Source organism: Rousettus aegyptiacus, unplaced genomic scaffold (genome assembly GCF_014176215.1).
Source record: "Rousettus aegyptiacus isolate mRouAeg1 unplaced genomic scaffold, mRouAeg1.p scaffold_m13_p_12, whole genome shotgun sequence".
NCBI classification, from domain to species: domain Eukaryota; kingdom Metazoa; phylum Chordata; class Mammalia; order Chiroptera; family Pteropodidae; genus Rousettus; species Rousettus aegyptiacus.
The window spans coordinates 69,598,654-69,610,221 of NW_023416287.1; positions in this window are offsets into that span (position 1 = coordinate 69,598,654).

Here is an 11,568-nt window from a genome sequence, read left to right on the forward strand (position 1 = left end):
TTAGAGATGTGTGTCTCCGGGGAAGGAGAGAGGAATTTTGCACATATGCACACACATGCGCACACGTGTGTGTGTGTGTGCGCGCACGTGCACGTGTGTGCGTGTGTAGGGGTGGACATTTCATATGAATTTTTAAATGAATGTTAGGAAAGAATTTGTGGAGATGTAGTTGGTTTTAGGTGGGTGAGAGGGAAAAGAAATAAATTTTTGGAAAAGAAGGACCATATGCTAACGTGAGGAAACAATGCAATAAGAAATAAAAGTAAAAAGAAAAAGAAATTCGTTTCAAGCAGATAACAAAACTTGATCATTGGTGAACCTTCAGAGAGAGTATACTTCATTTCAGAATGTTCTTAGGAAGGGCAGAAGAGGGTAAAGGAAAAAGCCTGGTTCAAATTTCTTGTTTTCCTCCAGCTTTATTGAGATATAATTGACATATAACGTTATGTAAGTTTAAGGTGTATAATGTATTGATATGATACACTTATATATTGCAAAATGATTACCGCTATAGCCTTAGCTAACACCTCCATTACATTACATAATTACTATATATTTTTTGGTGGTGAGTACATTTAAGATCTATTCTCTTAGCAACATTCAAATATATAATACAGTATTATTAGCTATAATTGCCATGCTCTAAATTAGATCTCCAGAATTTGTTAATCTTATAACTAGAATTTGTACCCTTTGACCAATATCTCCCTATTTCTCCCAACCCAGCTTCTGGTAACTATGATTCTCTCTCTGTTTCTCCGAGTTCAGCTCTTTTTAGATTTCACACATAAGTGATATTTGTCTTTCTCTCTGGGAGACATGTCAATTAACATAATGCCCTCAAGTTTCAAATTGTCACAAATGATGGTTTTTCTTTCTTTCTTGTGGCTGAATAACATTTCATCTCTTAAAAAAAAGGTGTGTGTGTGTATGTATGTATGTATGTATGTATATATAAACTAGACATAAATAAAACTGTATCATCCTAGACAGACACTTAGATATTTCCTTATCTTGGCTTCTGAGAATAACACAGCAATGAACATGAGCATGCAGATATAAGTTGAGTGTGCACAGAGACATGTTTTCCAGTGTTTGATAGAGAATTTCTTTCCACTCATTGGAGGAGGGTAAACACACAATTCAAATATTTTAGTGTTTAGCATATTCCGAAAGCTAGCCTATATTTACAAGCAAAAATCAATCAGTTTAGTTGAGTTCCCTGGTCAAATAAACTTACAAACCTATGTATTTAAGTTATTGCTAAATCGAAGATTCATTGGAACAAAGAGTTGAAGTATGTGTAAATGTATGTGTGTCCACATGTGTTTGTGTATACATGTATGTGTGTGTTTATGTGTGTATGTCAGTAGAGCTTAGTAATCTATAATTAAGGAGATTTGTATAAAATAATTTTCCTCAGTGCAGTCTATGGTCTAAATCTGTGTTTCTCAAATAAGGCCCTATTTGTTCCCTGAACAGTGTTCATCTTCGTTGGGTAGGACTGTTCTGCAGATGTCAGAAATATTCTGTTCAAGATTTAGCTGGGAATGGCAGAGGATCAACCTGGAAAGATTCCTTCTCCTTCTCTTTCTCTTCCTTTTGTTTTCTTCCCTCATGTCTTCCTTCCCTTTCCTTTCCCCATTGCCTCCTTCTCCTCATTCTTCTTTGTCTTCATCATCTCCTTCATCCTCATCATCATCACGTGCTACTATGAAGTTAACATGCCTCATCTCAATCACTCCCACACACCTAAAATGTTAATATTATTATTAGCTCTATTGCACAAAGCAAACTGGGGTCTTGAAGGTTAAGTTGTCTCTTCGGTAAGGGCTGTACTTGAACTTAAAACCAGATATGGCTGATAATAATGTAAAGGCGTCCAACTATTAAACTAAACCTGAACCTTCGTTAGGAACCCATTACTGATCTTTATTCGAAAACGAATTTTTGTCTAGATCTATTTATATTTTTAATGAATAGCATAGTTGGGATAATGAGTTCCATAAGTTTATCCCCCACTGTGTTAAAAAAATAGTTCTTTCCATTTATCCTAAATCCTCCTTTTTCAAACTTCAAAGTGGGCCCTTTGTTCTGGAATTTGATGAATAAGTCCATCTCAATCCTCTCTCTATTCTTTTCAATTTTATAGACTTGTAGACTTTGAGTCTATTCAGCTTTGATTTTTACAGACTGAAGAGCCTGATTATACAATGCCCCTAAAGAAAATATTTCCATTCATTCGGGCACTTTCATTGCTGTATTCCCTAAACTTTCTCTAACTATCTTTGAAACAAAAGTAACACAACCAAGCAAAGCATGGCTAATTCATGAAGTGGAGCCTGGCCAAGTGGACTTGACTGAGTTTCTATCTAACCTTTCTAATGATGCAATATAATAGCTGATCTAACACATGAGGCTCTGTTCCTGACTGCATAGAAAAAAATGATTTTAAATAAATGAGAATGAGCCAGGGCTCCATTCTTCTTCCTCAGATTTTGAAATCTGGTCTAAAAGTTGTTCATCTGTTTTAAAACACAAATCGCCCAAGAGAAAGGCAATGTATTGCTGTTTTTGTTGTTGTTATTGTTTCTTCTTTTAAATCATCAAAATCACAATATTATTTTAGGTTTCTGAAACTAGTGCTCTGAATCATAATATAGCATGGAGAGGGGGCAATATATTAGGAGCTTTTGACCCTGCCTGGGAAAACTGGATGGGAGAAAAGTCTCCCCTGGCTTTTTTGCAAATAAGATGGTGGTACAAAGCTGTTAAATATGACAGGCAGTGGAAGGTGTGCTGGGGGTAAGATACAAGCCAGTGAAAGTAAAGACAGAGTTCACCCAAGACTAACATTTCCCTCCAAGGCAGCTGATGGTGCACATATTCCTTTTAGACTTTCTTCCATCTTTGTATGCTGCTATGCACTGTGCTTAAAATCTTCCATGCTTGAGTTTTCTTAGCTCAAAGACCATCTGATACCTGGATTTGTGTGACAATCAAACAGCTTGGAAAAATTACTGGGAGGTGCTTTGCATCAATAAATGCAATTTATATGCTAAATAATCACATCAAATAGATAAAAACTTCTACTTTCTCAATTCTGTTATAATGTTTAAATTTCAGGACCAAAATATAGTGAAATATACCTTTTAGTGTTTGTTAAGGAGGAGGCTTTGGAAGCATTACATGGATTTTTTTTTTCCTGACATTATAATTGGAATAACAAGCCTATGCTGTTATAATCACCTTTTACCCTTCTCAATGACATGGTACGTGCCATCATTTCATTAATATAATTTTATAGAGGGAGAAACTCAGGATACTGAGAGGTGCAGCCATTTCTCCAAGGTCACACTGTCAGTGCTGGGAGTAGAGCTAAGTAAAGACAACTAATTCTTCATTCAAAGATTACTATTTAAGCTGATGAGATATTCCTGTGATCGATAAAATGGGAGCCCAGGCGAAATGTGGACAACCAGAATGTCATGCCAAAATATAAGTGAGAGACACAGTAGCGGAAATATCCTGCTGCTTCTGAAAATAATGGAGAGCAAGATCAGCGTATTCTGTAACTGGAAACTGTTCAATTAAGTATTCATTTCATTTCACAGTCATTTTTTGAAAAATAAATCTGTGTTTCTTTGTACCTTTAAGCTCAGTAGTTTTATGTATTAGGTTGATATGCATAACAAAATGTGGACTATTTTTTAAATTGCCAGATAAGAGCTAGTATGCCATTACTATTTATATATTGAAGTTGTAACAATCATGTGCTTTTAATTCATTTCACCTTCAAAGATCCGAATGTTTCCAGTTTGTAATATATGGCAGGATGTATTAGGTACACTGAGTCTGTCTGATTCACAGCTTTCTAATCGGCTATTTAGAGTTTACACCAAGCAGAAAATCAATGTATTCAAAATATAGTAGCTCTCTTGTTAACTTTAGTCATTTGCTTAAAGAGTAATGTCAAGCTGACAATTGAAATATGGCTTAAACCATGCATTTTAATTCAAAAGAAAATATGTTGAAATATTACTCATTTGATCTTTCCCTATTCTAACCCCAAAGGGTATATTTTGCTTGCCTAGCTCAATAATTGCACTGAAGAATAGCTAGTCATTACACAAGGCCTGCCTATGCCAACGGTGGGACTTTACCCTTATCTCAGGGATGATATGGCCTTGCCTAAAAGCTGTGAAGCTTATAGAACAACTATTGGTTTGCCCCTTGGAAACTCTGGTTTATACTGTTTGTGGATGGGGAAGTTGCTGCACTGACTTTATGGAGGTGGGTCCCCCATGCTCTGCAAGTATGCTCGGTTGTGTTGCTCTATTAAGAAACACAGGGTCATTTGCTGTCAGATAGAAATGACAGTTTTGTGTTTGAATTTGAACATTCCACATTTAGAAACTTAACATGGTCTTCGAAGTCCAGCCTACATGTGGGGCACTGAGTCATGTCGTTTGACAAACATTTGGGGTCAGACAAGATTTTACCTATAAAAATATTTAGGATAAGAACATCACAACAATTATATTTTAATATATTTAAAATTATTATCTATATAAAGGTTTTGACTTATTTTATGAGGTCTAATATATATAAAAAAAAGTTGAAAGGTTTTCAGAGAGAACTGTCATACTAGAGAAAAAGTAATTAGAATGCTGTAAAGGTAAAATGAGATAGCTTAGTGATAACACCTTCATCGATGTAATGTTTTCCTTGATAAAATGGATGCTCAGAGATTGTTTTAAAGACTTGATCCAAATACAATGTGTGGGGGTACAGGGACAGCTGATGTTTGAGGTCTCTTCCAATCTCTAGACAAGGGTAGTTGTTGCCTATGCTTGCTAGTCTTTTACTGTCTTGTGCTTATTCTGAATCTAACCCTTGCAATCACTTATTGAAATTTGTGTGCCTAGTGTAGTGTTTTGCATACAGTCAGACTTCATTATCTACCTTTAGACATATCTAAGCAAACTTGCTAATTGCTAGACTCTGCCCAGATTTGTGTCAATTCTTTCATATGCTGAATGCCAGCTTTATCTATAATCAAACAGGAAGCTACTTAATGTTTTGAAAATGAGTTGGAGCTGAGAAGCAAAAGAAAAACAAAAGTATCCTGTTGAATTTTCAGGAGGAAAACCAAGATGATAGGATATAATTATCACATATGGATTATAGTCAAAATGTTGAAGTGGAAATTTCCACTCCTGTTCAGAAGATCACTGGGTAAAATGAAAAATAAACTACCTTCTGGCCCTCTCTCAGCTTTAAGTATATCCCTTCCCAAAATTTACATTTCTGTTAGGAGAGAAAAAGGACATAACAAAGAAGTAATGTGAGCCAATGAAGAAAAGAGCACTTCTTACAGAAAAGAGCTCTTCCTGAAGACCATTTAAAATGGTTCTCACAAGGGGTGGTGTTGCCTCCAGGAGATATTGGCAATATCAAGACATATCATTGATTGCTAAGGCTGGGATGGGTGTGGTACTGATAACTAATTCACAGAGGTCAGGAATGCTATTTAAGATCATATAATGCATAGGATAGCTCCTTTCAACACAAAATCATCCAGCATAAAATGTCAATGGTGTTGAGGTTGAGAAACTCTGCGTTATAACTATGAATGTATTTTACATAGCGAGGAAGCAGATAAGAAACTAAGTAATTGAAGTCACCAAATTACTTTTAAAAAAAATACAAGTTAACTAAGGGATTTTTAGCTTTATAGTACCTGGGTGTGTGTCCTAATTTGATTTTCACTCTTTTTGATTCTGAAAATGAAGAAACTAAAAGTGAAATAAAAGAAGGAAGGGGGTAAAGGTCATAGGAGAGGACAAAGCAAGAGAGTGAGAGAGGAGTATGTAAAAAAGGAAGGAAGAAGCAAAAAGAGTGGAAAAAGGAGAAGAAAGAGTGAAAGAAGTGGAGGAGGTAGGCTTACAATATAAATCAGAATTCTATTTTTGTTATAATGAACATCATAAATAATCTTTAATTATTTGAAGAGTACTCTCTCCCTTTTTCTCACATCTATGGATCCTTCAGAGGAGACAGCATCTCTGTCAAGAGGAATGAGAACAGACCTTATATTGAGATGTAATTCACATGTCAGACAGTTATCTGTTTACAGTGTGCAATTCAATCGTTTTTAGTATATCACAGATATATATAACCATTACCACAGTCATTTTAGAATATTTTCACCATCTCTAAAAGAAACCCTGTACCCGTTAGCTAGCTACCATCTCCTATGTCCCCATTCTCCTCTCTCTAGCCCTAAGCAACCACTAATCTACTGTGTCTAGATAGAATTGCCATTGGGACATTATCTTTTGAAAGCTTTATAGTTTAGCTCTTACATTTAGGTCTTCTATTTATTTTGGGTTATTTTTTGCTAATAATGTGAGGGAAGTGTTCAATTTCATTCTTTCAAATATGTCTTTCCAATTGTCTCAACACCATTTATTGAAAAAACTGTTTATCTCTCCACTGAATTATCTTGGCACACCTATTGAAAATCAGTTAACCACAGATACACGGGTTTATATCTGGACTCAATTACATTTCATTAATCTATATGTCTATTATTATGCCAGTTCAACTTTGCCTTGACTACTATTGCTTTGTAGTAATATTTAAAGTCAAGAAGTGTGAGTTCTCCAATTTTGTTTTGCTTGTTTTTCAAGATTATTTTGGCCATTATGAGACCCTTGTAATGCCATATAAATTTTAGAATCAGTTTGTCAGTTTCTACAAAGAAGCCAGTTTGGATTCTGATAGGAATTACATTAAATCTGTAGGTTAATTTTGGAAGTATTGCTACCTTAACAATATTAAGTCTTAGGATCCATAAATATGGGATGTTTTCCCACTCATTTGATCTTCTTTACATTTTTTCAACAGTTTTGTAGTTTTAAGAGTATAAGTTTCGCACTGCTATTATTAAATTATTCTTTTTGATGTCTTTATAAATGGAGGTATTTTCTTAATTTAAGATTTATATACTTGTTGCTACTCCATAGAAATACAACCAAGTTTTGTATATTGATCTCATCCTGGAACCTTGCTATATTTAGTAGTTACAGTGCCTCAGTGTTTTATATTTTTATATATAAGATCATGTCATTAGCAAATAGAAATGGTTTTACTTTTTTCTAATTGGAATGCCTTTTATTTATATTTCTTGCGAAACTGCTATCTTTAGCATCATGTTGAATTCTAATGGTGAGAACAAACATCTTTGCTCTGTTTCTGATCTTAGGGAGAAAGTATTTAGTCTTTTATCATTGAGTATGATGTTACCTGAATTATTTTTTTAGATCCATTTTATTAGTTTGAGGAAGTTCCCTTCTGTCCTAGTTTGTTGTATGCTTTTATTATAAAAGTTGTTGGATTTTTGTGAATTTTTTTTCCATATCTATTGAGACAATAATTTTTTAAAATAAATTTATTGTAATGGTGTACTACATTAATGTGTTTTTTGATGTAAGCCAACCTTGCATTCCTGGATTGAACATAGTGTATAATTATTTTAACATGTTTCTGATATAAGTTGCTAGTATTTTGTAAAGATTTTGGAGTCCATATTTATTAGATATTAGACTGTAGTTTTATTTTTTTTGTGATGCCTTTGCCTGCTTTTGTATCAGGGTTAAACTAGCTTCATAGAGTGAACTGAGAAATGTTTACTCTATACTACTTTTTGGAAGAGTTCTTGGAGAATTATTAATATTTCTTCTTAAATATTGAGTAGAATTTGTCTGTGAAGTCATCTGGGCCTGGGTTTTCTTTTCTTGCTAATCTAATTCATCTCATTATGTGTTATTGGCCTCACCAGTTCTATTACTTGAGTAAGTTTCAGTTATTTGTATCTTCCTAAAAACTTGTTAATTTTAACTATGTCATTTAATTTATTGGCATACAATTATTTATATTCCTTTATAATACTTTTATTTCTGTAAGGTTAGTAGTTATGTGTCATTTTTTTTTTTTTATTTCTGATTCTAGTATCTGAGTCTTCTCTCTTATTTTTTTGATCAGTCTAGCTAAATGTTTGTAAATTTTGTTGATATTTTCAAAGAACTAGCTTTTGGTTTTATTGATTTTTTCCCTATTATTTTTCTATTCTCTATTCTACTAATGTACACTCTAATTGTTAGTATTTTTCCATCTGGTTTTTTAAGTTTATTTCTCTCTCTCTCTCTCTCTTTTTTTAGTGTGGTAAGGTGGAAAGATAGTTTTTTTTTTTAATGTAGGCACTTGTAGCTATAAATTTTCTTGTGTGTACTTCTTTAGTTTTGGTATTTTGTGACTTCGTTTTTAATCATTTAAAGATATTTTCAGATTAATGTGATTCACCACATAAACAAATTTAAAAATAAGAATCATATGATCATATTAATAGATACAGAAAAAGCTTTTGACAAGATACAGCATTCATTTATGATCAAAATAGTATAGAAAGAAAGTACCTTAACATAATAGAGGCCATATATGACAAACCCTCAGCCAACATCATACTTAATGGTGGAAAACTAAAAACCTTTCCTTTAAGATTAGGAATGAGGCAAGGCTGTCCACTATTGCCACTGTTATTCTATATAACATTAGAGGTCCTAGCAAGTGCAATCGGGCAAGAGAAAGATATAAAAGGCATCCAAGCAGGAAACAAAGAAGTCAAACTGTCACTATTTGTGGATGATATGATTCTCTATAAAGAAAACACTAAAGATTCCACAAGAACACTACTGGAAACAATAAGCAAATACAGTAAAGTTTCTGGATACAAAATCAATGTTCAAATATCAATTGCATTCCTACACTCTAACAATGAAGTGTCAGAAAAAAAAAAGTGGAAAAGATTCTTTCTTTTTCATTTGCAACAAAAAGAATAAAATACCTAGAAATAAATCTAATGAAACATGTGGAGGACCTATATAATGAAAACTATAAGATCCTATTAAAAGTAATCAAAGAAGATAAAAAGAAATGGAAAGATATTCCATGTTCTTGAACTGGAAGAATCAATATAGTTAAAATGATCATATTACCTAAAACATTATACAGATATAATGCAATCCTCATCAAAATCCTATCAACATTTTTTAAAGAAATAGAACAAAATATCATCAGATTTGTATGGAAGTACAAAATATGCAGAATTGCCAAAGCCATCCTGAGAAACAAGAATGAGGCTGGAGGCATCACTTTGCCCAATTTTAAATTATACTACAAAGCAACAGTAATCAAAATAGCACGGTATTGGCAGAAAAATAGACACACAGATCAGTGTAATAGAATCGAGAGTCCAGAAGTAAACCCATTTTTATATGGGCAAATAATTTTTGACAAAAAAATCACAAAAACATGCAATAGAGAAAGGAAAGCCTTTTCAATAAATGGTGCTGCGAAAATTGGAAAGTCACCTGCAAAAGAATGAAACTAGACACCAAACTAGACACCACACATCAAAAATTAACTTCAGAATGGATTAAAGATCTGAATATAACACCACAATCAATAAAATGCATAGAAGAAACATAGGAACTAAACTCAAGGACCTTAGATTTAAAGAGGATTTTATGAATTTGACCTTAAAGGCAAGGGAAGTAAAAGCTAAAATAAATGAATGGGACTACATTAAACTAAAAAGTCTCCTCAGCAAAAGAAATCATCAGCAAGGTAAAGAGACAATCATATAAATGGGAAAATATATTTGCAAGCGATGCCTCTGATAAGGGCCTGATATCCAAAATATAGGAAGAACTCATACAACTCAATAACAACAAAAAAACAAATAATCCAATCAAACAATGGACAGAGGACAGATACTTCTCTCTAAAGGACATACAAATGGCCAACAAATATGGAAAAGGTACTCAACATCGCTAGCTATTAGGGAAATGCAAATCAAAACCACAATGAGATACCATCTCACACCTGTTAGAATAGCTATAATAAACAGGATAAGTAATAACAAATGTTGGAGAGGATACAGAGAAAAAGGAACACTCAGACATTGCTGGTGGGACTACAAATTGGTGTAGCCACTATGGAAAACGGTATGGAGGTTCCTCAGAAAACTAAGAATTGATCTACCATATGATCCAGCAATTCTTCTACTGGGTATTTACCCCAAAGACTTGAAAACCTGTATCAGTAAAGATATTCACACACCAATGTTCATAGCAGCATTATTCACAGTGGCCAGCACATGGAAGCAACCAAAGTATCCTATGATAGATAACTGGCTAAAGAAGTTGTAGTATGTATATACAATGGAATATTACTCAGCCATAAGTGGAGATGAAATACTACAATTTGCGACAACATAAATGGACCTTGAGATAATCATGCTAAGTGAAATAAGCCAGACAGAAAAAGTGGAAAATCACATTATATCACTTATATGTGGGATATAAACCTAAAATCAACAAATGAACAGGACAAATAAACAAAGACTCATGGACATGGACTATAGACTAGTGGTTACCAGAGGGCAAGGAGTGGGGGTAAAGGGGAGGTAGATGTGGTAAAGGGGGTCAAATATGTGGTGACAGAAAAATCTAACTATGGGAGGTGAACACACAGTGTAAACACATATATGTCTTACTATTAAAGTGTACAGATGAAACTTAATGGATTTCATTAACCAATGTCACTATAAAAAAATAAATTCAAAAAAAGATATTTCCAAATATATTTGATTTTTTCCCCTTTGACCATTAGTTTTTTAAGGAATGCGTTATTTAATTTCTACATATCTATGAATTTCCTAAATTTCATTCTGATAATGATTTCTATTTTTATTCCATGTGACCAGAGAACATATTTTGTATTATTTTTAGTTTTTAATTGCTTTAAGGTTTGCTTTAGGGCCTATGTCGGCAGATATTTCATGTGCACTTGAGAAGTGTATGTTCTATTATTGTTTGACAAAGTTTACTGTGAAGGTCTGTTATGTCTAGTTGGCTCTAGTATTGCTCAAGTGATCTATTTCTTTGTTGATTTTCTACCGACTTGTTCTTTCCATTAAAATCTATTACTATTGAATTGCCTATTTTTCCATTTATTTCTGTCAGTTTTGTTTGGGTCTTTTTAATTGATCTTTAATTGTCTTCTCTATGAGGTGAATAATTTATATTCTTAGTATCTAGAACAATGTATGTTACATAGTAGGTCATCATTAAATAATAAATACATTAATATTTTATTAATTATATTGCATACCTTATGAATGAAAGAAGGAATCAAGGAAAATTTGAGTTCAATTTTGATTTTTACACCAACATTTAACCACAAACTGACACATCAAACTTTGGCCATCAATCTCCTCGATGAATGTTATTGACCAGAAAGTGAGCAAGTACAAGAGAGTGGACTGCTTCACACCACTTATTCTGAGGAGAAGAAACAAGAAACCTAGAGGGGCATTTGTTAGGGATTTCTGTGGTAGTAAGAATAGCATAGATTTCAGTGTAAACCTTGAATGTCATTGGAAATTCTGAGAAGACAGTTAAGAACCAGGAGCTTGTTTTTGAGACTATATGATAATGAATG